Source organism: Arctopsyche grandis, chromosome 6 (genome assembly GCF_051622035.1).
Source record: "Arctopsyche grandis isolate Sample6627 chromosome 6, ASM5162203v2, whole genome shotgun sequence".
In the NCBI taxonomy this organism is placed as follows: domain Eukaryota; kingdom Metazoa; phylum Arthropoda; class Insecta; order Trichoptera; family Hydropsychidae; genus Arctopsyche; species Arctopsyche grandis.
Genome location: NC_135360.1, coordinates 16,003,029 through 16,018,008, shown reverse-complemented (window position 1 = coordinate 16,018,008; position 14,980 = coordinate 16,003,029). Strand labels below are relative to the sequence as shown.

General features: G+C 34.5%; 1 protein-coding gene across 4 annotated transcripts in view; it reads left to right on the top strand.

Annotated features, from left to right (window-relative positions):
- The window catches only part of Ypel (Yippee-like), a 106,482-nt gene that overhangs the window by 36,420 nt on the left and 55,082 nt on the right, over positions 1-14,980 (top strand). For 2 of the 4 annotated variants that reach the window (XM_077433563.1, XM_077433566.1), the window contains exon 3: positions 2,794-2,938. The exons of the other annotated variants lie outside the window; for them this stretch is intronic. The gene's annotated coding sequence lies outside the window, so the exon portion shown is untranslated. The remainder of the gene's footprint in view (positions 1-2,793; positions 2,939-14,980) is intronic. 4 annotated transcript variants of the gene reach the window in all.

Genomic DNA, 14,980 nt, shown 5'->3' with positions numbered 1-14,980 from the left:
TCCGCTGCTTTAGCTTAACAAGGGATAAAAAGTACACGTCGATGATTGGTTAGATATTATTTGAAGTTGTTTTTCCAAATATATAGCCTTTGTAAATAATGTACATACACATACATACAGTGGTAGTTGTTTTCGTAAGATGTTCATACTTTTACGTACTTTCTATTATAGTGTACTCGTGTATCTGATTCTTAGAAGGTTTTACTGTAATTGTTTCAATCGAGATTGTATTGAATTGCTTAAAGCGACTTTGACTTTTATAACCATTTATCTCGATGAAATTTCAGCAGACTGCAATTTGACACTCGTCCAATACTGAACAAAGAGCCGTTGATATTTGAAAGTTTGCATCGGGATCGTTGTGCTTTCGTGTTAATTGTCCATTACGTTCCATTTTCGTTTGTAAGTTTCGTGCATCGCTTCAGATATAATTTTAGCTTCGAATTTGAATGAAACTTTTGGTATCTTTTATTTGCTTTTTGTTTGAAATTAACAAATGACTAATTTAAGTTCTGTCTATTTTAAATTATCTCCCACCGACTGCACTTGACTATTTTCATATTTATCATGAGCGATCTATTTATGAGACTATGTATATATCATAACGGGGAGGGTCGTCACATTTATAAGTCATTGAATGATTTGTATGTTTTAAATTAAACAATGAAAAAATTGTCTTGTTTACCATGTAAGTTGTACATTTTAATGGTTGGGTTTTTTAACTCATTTTTCTTTGCATTAATACAGCTCGTACGTGTTTGAAATTTAAATTTGAAGTTTGATGACCTTGATAATCGTCATTTTCGGGCGTATCCTTTATTTCGCGTGCGCGTGTGTGTAAGACAGGTGGTCGCTGTCTAGGTTCGTCGTCCTTCAATGCGGTTTCTGAGAACTTGGCAAAACACGATCGTCGATAGAACAAAGGGGTTCGTCTGATGGGGCATCAGCTCAAAGGTCACCAAACTTCCTCCTTTTTTGGAAGGACGATCACCCTAATCGTAATAAACTCGTCCGTTCATACTCGTCGTGGGAAATGCTATTCGCGTACACTGTACATTTAGTCTATCTAACCAATATCCAAATTATGTATTGAGAAAGAGCATTTTGTCTTTCATATTACTTCATTGCGGAATTACTTCTAACTGTATTCGATGAATAAGATCTTCGATTTGTTAAAAAAAAAAAAGAAAAACCGCAAACGAGGAAAAAATTGCACAAGCGTCGTGCCATTGACCCGTCGATAATAATTGATATGCCAAATGGTTTTACATGCAATATTCAAAAGTCGATTATCTTTCTGCTCGAAATGGTTGAATTTTGAGAATCGTATGAAAATTGGCAAACGGCTTATGAATTTTGATAGGTCGTTTGAGACATGCCTTATTGAGATTTATACCTGCAAACCGCCCAAGTGAATACATTATTCAAAATCCATGTGTTTATATTAATTTTAGAGTCTAGTCGCGAATTTATGAATCAGCCTTTCGTGAATATGTATGTTGCGATATTGTTGGAACCTTTGTCGTGAAGATTGGTTGCTTAATCACCAATCCGAAAATTGACCTTGTGCTCCTGCAATCGAACGGAAACGCTCATCTTCTTTGACTGACAACCACTGCAATGTCACATTTGTTAATAAGTTTCAAAGAGCCGTAGATATTTTCGGAGATAGATGATATTAAATTGTCGCATGGTCAATCTATTATGATGGGGCTATTTTGTAATAATCAGTTTTGTTTTATGATTTTTATTATTTTTCAATTTCAATTCAAATAAGTGAATGAGTGTTTTAGGAGTGAATGAGTGCTGATTTTACTTTCGTTTAGATTTTCCTTTTGGGAAATCCTTTTAAATAGATACCTCTTATGAAGATTTTATTTTCTTTATACATACATATATGCAGAACCGGCCCGATGGTATTTGGTGCCCCCAGCCCATTTTTTTAAGCAATGAATTTTATAAAAGTTCTTCTTCAACATGTATCGAAAATTAACTTTCATTGAATGTTGAAGAAGAATTTTCATTAAATTCATACTAAATATTTAGTTTCAACAATATTTTATTAAAATTCAATTCCGACATTTTCTTGTTGGAATATGATTGATTGGTGAGTACTTAGTTCATTTTTCAGACAATTTCCTGCATTCCTTGTTAATTTTAATATTTTATCGTCAGTATTTAAACTTAAAGTAGAAAAATTAAGTTTAATTTAAATGTTTTATAAATTCAAAGAGCTATTTTTTAATATCATAATTAAAATAGAAAAAAAAATAAGGGCGCTTCTAGGCCTAGGCCTTGTGTGCTGCCCCCTAGAGCCCACTCTGTGTATATGTACATATGTACACGATGCTATTGTAATACTACTTAATTAGTTAAATTTAGAGTGATATTGTGATACAGTTTCAGTACTGAATTTCACGATTGGCGTTACAATATTACACAAAAATTGATCAAAATGGTCCAAAATATCGGATGGTTTGATTCCTGCAAAAAATGTCATCAGCGCAGTGAGGACATTGACAGACCTAATCTAATGACTATTGAATTAGTTAGAGTGTGTGTGTGTGTGCAAACTACATATGTATATAACTAACGGTCATGGTTTTATTGTATGGTGTTATTTTGCAAAATCAAAATTAATCGGTGCTTCTTCCCACAATCGCGGCTTATTATGGTGGCACGTCCATATCGGTGTTTCTGAACATTTTTCATATCGCTTTACATATTATGTTGGATGATTTTTAAAATATCATGTTCGAAAAAATATATTAATTTGTTTATTTCTATTGGCAGTGTGGCAATGCTTCTCATCCGAAGGACGACAGGGGAGATGTTCTCAAAAATGTTCAATCTTGAGACTGTGAGTGCCGTCGTGTCACCACCGTTTGAGAGTCTTTTATCCCTGTATCAGCGTCGCGGTGCTCGCCGTCATTACCCGGTAATGATTTTAATTTATTTTACAGTTAGGCGATCGCCCGTCATAACTGTACGACCGCATGTGCGACTGGTCTCCGAACAAAGACCTGTCGGGCCAGTCTCGTTCGCCATAATACGTCCTTCTCTCATTGGTATTCCTGCGGCAAAATCAGAAACTGCGCCGTTTCCATAACCACTGATACCTCACGGTCAAACATCTTATCAATACGGTCAAGTAAGCTCGCAACGAGTACCGAGCTCTGTCCCACCCGGAACAAAGTCGTTCCAAGTACATACATATTCTTATATTCGTATTTCGTAATGTTTTGTAACAGTTTGCTTAGCACGACTTCGACTAGTTTTGCGAACTTTAATTTGCTTCGAATGTATGGTATGTACGAATTTGATAGTGGTCTTTTTAAGCTTTGTGATTTAATTTGTATTTCGATGCCAGATGGCGTTTGCTTTGTATGCAATGAACGGCACGTTTGCCATATGTTGAAAATGCTCAATTACACACAATGCAATTATACATATATATATTATACATAGATCGTTGTGCAATGTTTAATATAAACAAATTTTGTGCTGATTGTATAATATTACTGGAAACTTAACTATATGTATGTATATATAGACGTTTAATGATAAGATAACTTAAGACAATCATACCATTTAATTTTTACTCTGAATGTAAACTTTGTATGTGCATATGTAGTTCGCAGACTAGAATTGCTTGAGAGGTCAAAGACTTCTCTATACAATTTCATAGTTTCTTGCTGTGTATTAATTTCTCTTCTGAAGTTTGTATGTGTGTATGTTTTAGATTAGTTGTTCAAGATTTCTAAACTCACGTAACGATTATGTCACGATAAAAACCTTTACTATATGTTTTATTTAATAAATAGAAGTACATTGCACCGTGTGCAAACTTACAGTAGTCGAATGGTAAAATCAAGTTACGCTTAATCAAGATAGCATTGAGTCTCATAATCTTGTACATTTGTTACGTTTATCTCGTTTGCAGAGTTAATATCGTTTACCTTGCGTTTTCTGCATATTACGAGCGACTTTTGCTATTAATTATTACTAGATTAATTTTCGGGTGAAAATTTTCGAAGGTGAATATTTTGCAGGGTTGTTTTTGTTTATTCGAGTTTTACGGACGTTTTGTGTCTCGTGAATAAGCAACGGCTTATTTTTTTTTACTTTTATAAATTTTCTTGTCAGTCTATCGGAGTTTTAAGGACTGTTTGATCCGATAAGGCAATTATCCTTGGTAAAACTTTACTCGTTAAAACAGAGTTTAAGCTATAAAAGTGAAATACAAATTTGAAAGTACACAAACGAGAGGCGAGCTTTCGAACATTGACATAAATAAATACATCGATAAACAAAATGTGTATGTTGTATTTATTTACATTCATATCTACTCGTCGAATATATTGAGCTAAATTTGTACTACACGTGTCACAATAATATGGTTTTTTATTTGCGAAAAAATGCATTTGAATTACTACTACGCAGTCCATTCTTTATTTGAATTACATATGTTGAAGCGGCCGATGAAGAGTCCTTTGGGATTTGTAATATGTATGTATGTACATATGTTCATACATAGTGTGGGTCGATTTGAATTGCTGATATCCATTGAATATTGCTTCGAACGTTGTTTAGCTGTGTTTCTGCAACGAATCAAATGCAATTACATATTCAAGTGCGTTCAAGCAATTAAAATACAAATTTTCAATTGCGCGACTTGCGTTGCTGTTTCGTTCGTTTTGATTTGCAATTTATTCCGATTCAAATAATTGCATTGTATTTGGTATTGACAATAGTGGCTTTACATATTGTGTTTTTATTCAATTGAAAAGTGAATGAATATTATTTTTTCCGATCGATTGCAATACATATTAACAAATGAAAGCTTAATACAGTCATTTAAATTTATAAAAAATTTCAATTGAATATTTCTGTTTAGTATTAATACAATTTCACTGCGCGCATCCTGCGTGCATTAAAAGAAGAATTGTGATTCTGTGTGAGTAATATTGACAATGAATTGTGGATCCGTGAGACCTTGGTTTCATCACGAATTTTAATATATTTAAATATTTTATTTTAATTCTTTCCTAAGAATTAACGTGTGTACATATGTATGTATTCAATGTGTGTACATATGTATGTATGTATATATGTAAGTACTTTCTGTATATATTATATTTCTGTAAGTGATTTTATCTAACGTAGACGGTATTTTAGCAATGTATCGCATTCACTAATGTTATTAACGCGCATTTTATTTCAGTTGAAATTAATTTTTTGTAATGGAATTCGGGTTTATTATTTATGAGTGAAGTTTGAATTCGGCTATTCGAACGGCGATGAATAAAACGCTTTTGCGACGGGCTTTTGTGCGAAAGCGACGCTTTTGTGAAGTCACTTAGGGTTAAATGCGCCGATTTCTTCGCGATAAGCCTCGCGAAATGAGTTTACAGAATCTCCAAAGATTTCCTCGCAATCCGGACAGATTTTTTTCTGTGTATGTTTTTTTTTATTCGCGTTGAAATGAATTTTCTCGGAGTGACGACCTTTCCGCGCTCATCCGTCAACGATCGAGCGTCCAAATTCAATCAAATTGCCGGCTCGTGCTTGCTCGCGCCTATGTCAATATTTGATTTCTGAACGTACTGGACTGAATATCTTTTTTTTTCTAACTATCTGCACGGCAAATATAAGTCTTTGGACCACGCAAGTTATTAAGAATTATTAGCGTATTAAGAATTTCATGTAGTGTGAGAAAATTTCTGTGTATATGTTGAAAAAAGCTTGACTAATATTACACTTGTAGTGACTATCCGCTCATTGTCAACAATTGAAATAACTACTACATGAAACTAGGTTATATACATAAAATTAACCAGTAACATGGCTCACTGTAACCAGTGAGAGGTCACGGGTTCGAGCCCTGATTCAGTGTTGCTGGCCAGACCTTGGATATATGTGACTCCAGATCGATCATTTCCTATCAGAGTTTGCCAATTTTTCTGATTTCCATCTACCTAATTGGCCATCTACCTTCACTTGACACCATTATTTGAATTTAATTTCAAACTTTATAATAATATTATAAATTTATATGTACAAAGTTAACCATAGGTGTCGCCTTGAGGCGATGTCGTAATGACACCTTGGTAAAAAAATGTAAGTATGTTGGTATGTATATACTGAATATAATAAAATCTAGAATATTTCAGAAGCAATATATTTGTTATACATATGTATATGTATATTATTTGTTAATTTTAGACAAATGAAAACTGACGTGCTTTCTTCAAACGAATTAATGTATTTGTATTTGCATCAAATCAATTTTGTTTTTTGTTTGTTTTTCTATCAAACCGTGTTACTGCGATGTAAACAAGTCCTCCGTGTAAAAAACGTGGAAAACATGAAAAGCTTAAAACCACACCCACATGTACATATGTATATATAATACTTTGTAGGCTATTTATTCCCGTGTAAGACTATTATCTCATTTTCAATTTTCACCCGTGGCGCATTTATTAGGTTATTTCCAAGTGTTTATGCTTTATTTTTTCCCTTGATATGATGCTTTGAATACAGTTAAATACATATAAGCCTTCAATACAGTTAGATATAAAAATTAGGTTTCGAGATTCGCATTGTAGGACGGTTTTAGTATGTATAAGATTTTATTGTAAGATCTACCAGTTGTTCAAATTGAGATACATATTATATACTATTTTCATTTACATCCATATGAAATTCCCAATATCTACATTGATATATACCTGTTAACGACTAGAAAGGGAATGTTTATATTGTATAATACTAACATACACGAGTCACTTTGATGAATGTGCTCACACCCCACCTATCATCGGAAAATATATATGTATGTAGGTAATAACCGGCGAGATCACTTTATCGCTGAGAGGATTATTGATAAGTTTTGTTAATAGCCATCAACACATTATCGGGTGCACTTGTAACATATTTGGGGGGGGAGGGATGTTTGCGTAAGCGAACAGGCCGCTATTTATAGAGCGACACGTGAGCACCAGTGGCGGATCGAGCGCTCCAGGGGTGTATCCGGTAATAGGTCACATGGCCGTTGGGTTTGGGTTCAGGGGGGATGTGGAGGAGGACCGGTGACCTGATACGGACCCGCAACTGGGTCACCCTCTCGCTCCTTTCTCTTTCCTTCCAGTTGCTGTGCCCGGTTGGATCGCGAGGCCTGGCCCAGTTTCCCCCACGGGCTCAGGCTTCGCTCGTCCCACATTTGGGTTTGGATCCAAACTGTTGATTCACGACTTCGCGTTTATTTATTGCTTACAGGCAAAAATGTGATCTTCGGCGTGTTGCTGTGTTCTAAGCTAGAACTTATATACATAGCTTAGCTGCCGAGTCTACTGTATGGGAGTCAATATCAGACGTATTAAGTATATTGTTTCCTTTTTTGCGTTATCTGTCTGTTTTTGTTTTTAATGTTGAATTTATCGTTAAATTTTTCATAAAACTCACTTTTAAATTTAGCTCGGTCGATTTGGAGCATAAAGTCACACGATGTATGTATGTACTTTTCGCTTTATAGGTCACTGAAAAGTGCTTAATTCGGATGTGTATTTATGAACTCTCTCGCACTTTTTTGTGTTTGTGGAATATTAATATAAAACTGGAGCAATTTTATTATGCATTGCATCCTCCGACGAGATCTTCATTAAAATTTTCAGGGCGAGGGTGCGGTCAAGGGTTATGTCTCATTATTATGTATTTTTTCTTATGAATATTTCTTTATGGCAAGTTGTTTTTTTTATTATATTTTTTAGAGTGTTGTGTATTATTTCATTGTTTTATTATTACGGTACTTTATCTTCATTTTCTCGTTTATTTAATGTTTCCGAGCGCTCATGAGTCAAGTCGTAAAAAATCCCTTTCGGTATGAAAGACAAACATAAAATAACACGTCGCAATATAAATCTTTGATTAGCTAACGTCTGTGTGGAAAATTTGTAATCAGCTACTGTTGAGTTTTTGGTGAAAAATTCTCGTTAATTTTACGCGTAGAAAAAATTGCTTATTCGTTTTTTTATTAAGCTCGTTCAAATCCTTTTTTTTTTCGGAGAAGTCTTATAACGTTTTGAAGGTTTTTTTTGTTTAATTGTGTATGCAATAAGTTTATTGATCGTTAAATTGCCAGTTTTCTCTAGGCTTTCACTCTCCCTTTCCAGCGGAGGCTGGCTTTCCAGTTTCGCTTTCCGCGTCTTGAGAAAAATAAACTTGTCGGAAAGTGGAAGTTTCCATTGCAATTTTAATAAGAATCGTCAACTGTAAAATTCAATAGCGAAACACTCTCAGAAAGTGTATACGTACCAAAATAGGTATATGTATATACCTTTATTGAGTTTGTACATACATATGTACATATATGGATGAACGTTGAACGATATTGAATTGTTGCCTGCTTTGACCACAGCTTATTGTTTTTATCCACGCTACATCCTTTGTCTAGAATTAAAGTTTACTTTTTTATTTATTCAAACAGTAAATATCATTTCACATTTTTATAAATGATATAATAATTCTGACACACTGTTATGTGTAATTTCTAAATGTGGGTACTTACTTTGAAATGTTGTGTCATTGAGGAAGTGATAATTGTTTAACTTTTTAAATGTTATTATAATTTTTAACAAACTACATAGCAAAAATGTTTGTTCAAATAGACACTTCCGAAACACTAGTTTTTTAATAAATATATATTTTGCATATAATATACATACATGTTTGTCAATCTGAAATTTTATATATTCTGAATAATTCTTATTGTCTTTTTATGTGCTGTCTTTTGAAACGCAAAATTAATGAGAAATTCAAGTCTTTTTCTTTGAATTTAAATCCGATGCACGTTGATATTTTGGAAAGAATTTATTCCAATCGTGCAAAGGTTTCCGGTGCATATTACATTTCCTTTGTGTCTTGGGGTTCGCTTTCGTCGGACGGCTTGCATCTGTGTGCAGGTCCGTGCGGTATCGATCGGGAAGCTGCAAACTCTTGGCAAGGGTCGTTCACTCTTGCACCTCGGGAAATGGAAAGAGAAGCGGAGCGGGGGTTGAGCAAGGTGGCCGCCCCGTGTCGAAAGTAAAACTGCCCAGAAACTGTGTCATGCCAGGAAATGGAAACGGAAACACCTCATCGTCCTCGGCTCTCTCGTCTCTCCGATATTCCACGTGTGTTCGCGTGAAAAACGACCTCTGAAGAAAGAACGAGTAAAATATTTACACTTTCATAGAATTTCATGAATCATTGTTTTTCGAGAATCTATTGTTTGTTCGCTCGAATGTTGTAGTATGAAAATATACTTATTCGTTTCCTGGAAAGAGTATTCGACATATGAAATTTTACGCTTTGTACTGTGATGAATATAAAGCGAAATTTCAGCGGGAAATTGGCCGTGACGCATTATAATGTCACCTCGTTGGGACGACGGATCGGCCGTGAAAGAATTATTAAATTATGATACCCCGACATTAAATTAATATATGGGGAAATTTAAACGGAATAACCGCGGAAACGCCGTTCCTCAAACCTTTTGTGTCCCACATCGTAGCCTTGGTACATTTTCCTCGGTGATTTATTTCAAATTATTACAGAGCGAGTTCTTCTTCTTGTTAAATTGCGATATCTCCCGGCTTCGTCGTCTCGCGCCACTTGAATCGATTTCGGCGAAAATTTAATTCGTTTCGCGTTTGCGTTTGTCGTTCTCCGAGATATGACAGTTCAATCGGAATCGCATTTCCTTTGTAGCTTATATGGCGTTGTCCGATAGTCGCGTTCGATACGAATATTATTGTATTATCATACCTATCGCCAATCCTTGTTCAAAGCTTGCTCATAAATAATCTCCATTGTTTTCCATGACGACAACTGATTGTAATAGCTTTTGTTTGTACCTAATCAATCGTCTATTTACCTATTAGGAAAATATAGACGATTGATTAGGAATTAGGGATTCCAAAAATAGCGACATTTGTTAAAAAAAAATTCCACCATCGGTAGTTTTGGTATTGATTTATTTAAGCAAAGTAAAGTCTAATTAATTACCAATAAAATAGTATTGATTTATTGTAGGTAATTCAATTATTATTTAATTCAATTACTTAAATTATTTTTTTCATAATTACAATGTTTTGAGTCCTTTTAACGCCGCACGAATCACCGATCAGCGAGTGTCAAAAAAGTCAACATTTTTTGCGTGCTCCTTGTTTTAAATAATTTTTGGGTGGAAGGAATGGTTTTATCTGTTAATATTACATATAAATAATTGTCGAGTGAAAAACATAGGTTTTCGGAAATCGTTTCAGCTATAGGTAAGTGCGACAGTTTCAGCATACTTTATCTTTGATTTTAAAATTTATGATTTACTTAGCAGCTCCTTTGAATAGTAGGTCAAAAAGGATGATGAGTTTTGACTCATTTTTCGACTAATCCATACAAACTAGCTGATTTTTTAATCCATAAAAACCAAATTTTTTTTTCTCAATTAAAAACAATTCATCTAACAAAAAATCGAAGTTATTATATTTCGGTACTACCGGTAGTACCGAAGGCCAAATTTTGCAAAGCCCCCAGTAGTACCGGTATTGAAATCCCTATCACGTACGCATCGGAAGTGATAAATGAAAACTATTTACATATGTACATATATTGCCTTATTTGGTTTGTTTACAAATAGATACACCTACTTATTTATTTAAAATAAAAAAAAAATAGTCACGTAGGTGAATGAATTTTGTTACGTTAATTTCGTGTCGATTGTATAATAAAACAGAAGCGCCTCGCTATCGATCCTATTACTCAAACAAAGGTATTTGTAACTTTATCTAAAGGTGTAGTTTTCCTTTTGCGTCCTCGCCCTCAATATAAGCGTGTAGAGGACGCGCCAGACATTGTGGCATTCGAGATATTTGATCACAATCGACACTGTGATATGAATGTGATTTCTAACAATGACAATCCCCCGCTTCGAAGAACGCGCCACACCGTTTGGCGAACGCTGTACGATAGTTGTGTTTGCACAAATCGACAACAAATTTGCAACGCTGGCGAAACCAGAAAATCGGTACAAAACCCAGACTTTCAGACGCTCCTGCGATTTCGCTTTTACACAATAGTACACAATAATGTATGAGAAAAATTAAACAATTAAATTGATTTAAATTTATTGCATTTGGAAAACATTCGGTAAATCTTCTAGCTACAGCTAAATCTTCTTGCGAATGTATAATAATAATAATTTAGACGTATCTTCCGGCGCCGGGTCGTGTAAAGTTTCGTATAATTTAAATTTACCGTGCTCCGGGCGAAGTGATTTTAAACGGGTCTGGAATGCGAGTCGACTTTTCAAGTTTTTCTTTTTTCCCGCCCCTTTTACCGGAATCCGTGCGAGATTTTCCGTGGAAATTGAGATGCGTCAGTCCGGCAACCATGTGCATTTCTTCGCTTGGCACATCTCCAGGGTTTTCGACTCCATTTGCTCTCACTTCTGTGTGCTAGCTCGAATGCATGCAATGCACTTCGCCCGATGCAAGTCTGCAAAAGCCGTTTATTATGCTTTTGTTACCCTCTATCTCGTTGAGGATGTATGTAAGTCTAAATTGGATTTTTTTATGATTTAATTTTACGTTTACGAAAAAGCCAACTTATTGTGTATTTATTATCAGTAAATACATGCATACATTATAATTTATGTACAATATGCTTTCACAAGCACATATGTAAACTGGTATATAATGATAATTTTCTCATTACTAAGAATTCCGCTGTATTTATTACATATGTATGTATATGTACATATGTAAATAATAATAAATATAACGTCGTTCAAACATTTAAGTTTTTTATATATACATACATATGTATGTATACACTAATTTATTCATAGAAACCAACAATATTAAATCAAATTCTATCAATGTTTTTCCAAGGGCTTTTTCTTTTCGCATTGTGGTAAAATCACCACTGATAATTTTCTTTCAAGGTAAACGTTATATTTTTCCAACTATGTCATTCGGAACATTATTCCATATACAAAATTAAATCGCTCGTCCAATTTTTCGTACTTGCAAATTGATTTGTTTATTCGAAGGCATTGTTTAATTAATATTTGTGCCTTTTTGAAACAGCCGCTTTGTGGTAAATCGTTAATATGTATTTACATATCAACTGCGATATGCGACTCTCAATTGCTTTGTATTGCGCATTTTCTGTGCAATTAAATATATCCTCGGTTATTGCGTTATAACGTCGTTATAATAAGGTTGTTTGTAGAGGACAGGAATGGATCCAATATAGCACAACGTCAGATTAAGTTCTTTGTTCTATCAGCGCATTGTAAACAATGCACATATGATATTTAACATGTACACAGATCTATCTGCATTTCTTACTCGTTTTATTTTTCGTCTAAATAAATAGACACTTTTTTAAGAGAGAAATCTATTTTATTATGAAGTTCTTTAAGACTTAAAAGTTTATTATTTATCTTGATCATATTATTATTAATTTATTTTCTTTCTTTTTAACGTAAACAAGCAAACGATTAATTTAAACGGCTTCTTTTTATAGTGGTTTAATTGTACCTACATACATATGTATACATATGTTGTCATTTAATTTTGAAAACTATAAAAAAACTTTTAGATAAAAGTTTTATATATAATATAAAGAAAGGGCTTTGCCCCTATTGAATTTGGAACAATCGCATGTCTGTATGTATGTACATATGTATGTATATTCGTATATACGAAAATTTTTACTTAGAAAGATAGGAACCTTATATTCAACGCTAGGTCAATGAACTTTCAGTATAGCGAAAGATTGCTACCAAAGTAAATATATGCATTTAAGTATATACATACATAGTTTCATGAAATTTCATAAGCAATTTTTTTACTTAGTCCAGGGTATCTTACAGTAAAATTACATGCTTTCACATATTCTACATTTCATAGTTGAATTACTCGACCCAGGTGTGTATTATTTATTCAGCACGTATGCTATTAACGAGTATCGCGTGTAATTTGTCTATTATTAGCGCGATCCGTTGTCGATCGAAACAGAAAGCTGTCTGTTTGATTCTGAAGTTTCAGTTTCATATCGAAGCATTAATCATTATGAAGGGATTATGTTTGAATTCGGCTTGGCGGTTTGAATGGGAAAAAAGGTGGTGGTTCACTGCTCAAAGGTTATAACACTTTGAAGGTTGTATCTCTCTTTGCATTCTGTCTCGAGAGGTGTACCTACTCGGAATCCCTAGCTTAAGCACGAGCACAAACAACGGTGTCTGCTTATACTATATTGTTTGTGTGGAGAGTCATCCACTTGCATTTTTGAACGAGAAACGAAAATTCGTGGTCCATTAACCTCGCAAACATGTCAGTCTTTGCGCGTTTAAAGAAATTCTTTTGGAGAGCATTGTTTTTTTTTTTGCGTACGTTTCATCCGCGTTTTATTTCAAGCTATGTATGTATGTATGTGTGTAACGGCGTCTGGAAACATCCTGTTTTTGTTGTCGATTCAGAGGGTTGACCGAATTCGATGGTGGAAGGTAGTTCGGTGAACTCCAAAGGCCGTTGCGCATGAAGAAGAACGCTGCTTGGAATTATCGCATCTTAACGTTGCTATTTATACACCAGGCCCCGAGGAGTAACTGACCTGAACAGCGATTTCGAAAGGTGGTACGCGGTCCGCCATCTCCAGAATGAATGTTGGCTATATTCAAAAGAAAAAATATGAAGGGTAGGAAAATCTTACATCCACTGTATTTTTTCTGTATCTAAAACTTCAACAATCACCACAGAAAGAAAATTCATCATCATCACCATGATTCGCCATCCACTGCTGGATGAAGGCCTCTCCAACATGCTTCCATTCCTCTTCGTCCATTCGTTTCGTGTCACTCTCATCCATTTCTGATTTCTTGTACCCATATCTCCTACCATTGCATAATTTTACTCCCTCTCAGGTAACATTCGAGCACTTCTTTCATTGATTTATCGTCTGTTCTTCTATATATTAGCTTATTGACATTTACTCTCACTATTACATCAACCACCTTTGTCATACTTGTATGCCACGTATTCCGTTTTCTATCTCTTCTTGTTATGCCGAGAATACAGCATTCTTACTTCTTTGAATGCACTCGACCTTATGCAGCATTTTGGCGCTCAATGCCCCAAAAATTATATTCCCAAAAGCAATCGTAAAAATTGACTGCGGATTTTTTATTCAACATTTCGCCTAAAACATCTAGTTCTAAAACGTGTGTTGCACTTCTTAACCTGATGTAGCTGATATATGTACATATGTATGTATGTATCAGTGACGTGCCGTGAAAATCTTGCGCGAGCAGATTTTCTTGAAAATCTAGTAGAAATGTGCACGAGCAGAATACAATGAGACTAGGTATGACGTAATTCAATTTCCTTTTATCCTGTTCGCGCTTACGTGAGTAAGGCTGTACGACAAAAACAGAGAGATTTTCACGGCACGCCACTGGTATCTACATATGTGTGTAAAACTGAAATATTGATTGTTTTGCAATGTTTTATCTTATATTACATATATTTATGTTTTATTTTGTATTTTCACTGAATACAGTTCACAAAAAATGCTTGAGATTTTTTTTTGTTGCTTACCTTTTCTTTCATGGTCGTCTCTATACTTGACTATAAATACATACATATATAATTTATTTCTTGTAATTTTAGTACGGTTTATCAAACGATATTAATTAAATTTACTCTACATAGTATTGTTCACGCAAGGCGATCGTAACGCGCTATTTCTCACCACCGCAGCAAGGTTACGAGAAAATTTTCGCATATAACTCGAATAATGCGATTATATGTGTGTATGTATGCATGCTTATGAATTTATATCACTGGCCACTTTCGTCCTTATCTTAAATGGTTTACGCTTGTCCTGGGAAAATGGTCTTATCGAAGTGACCCTTGCGGACGGGCGCGTTAATTTTAAA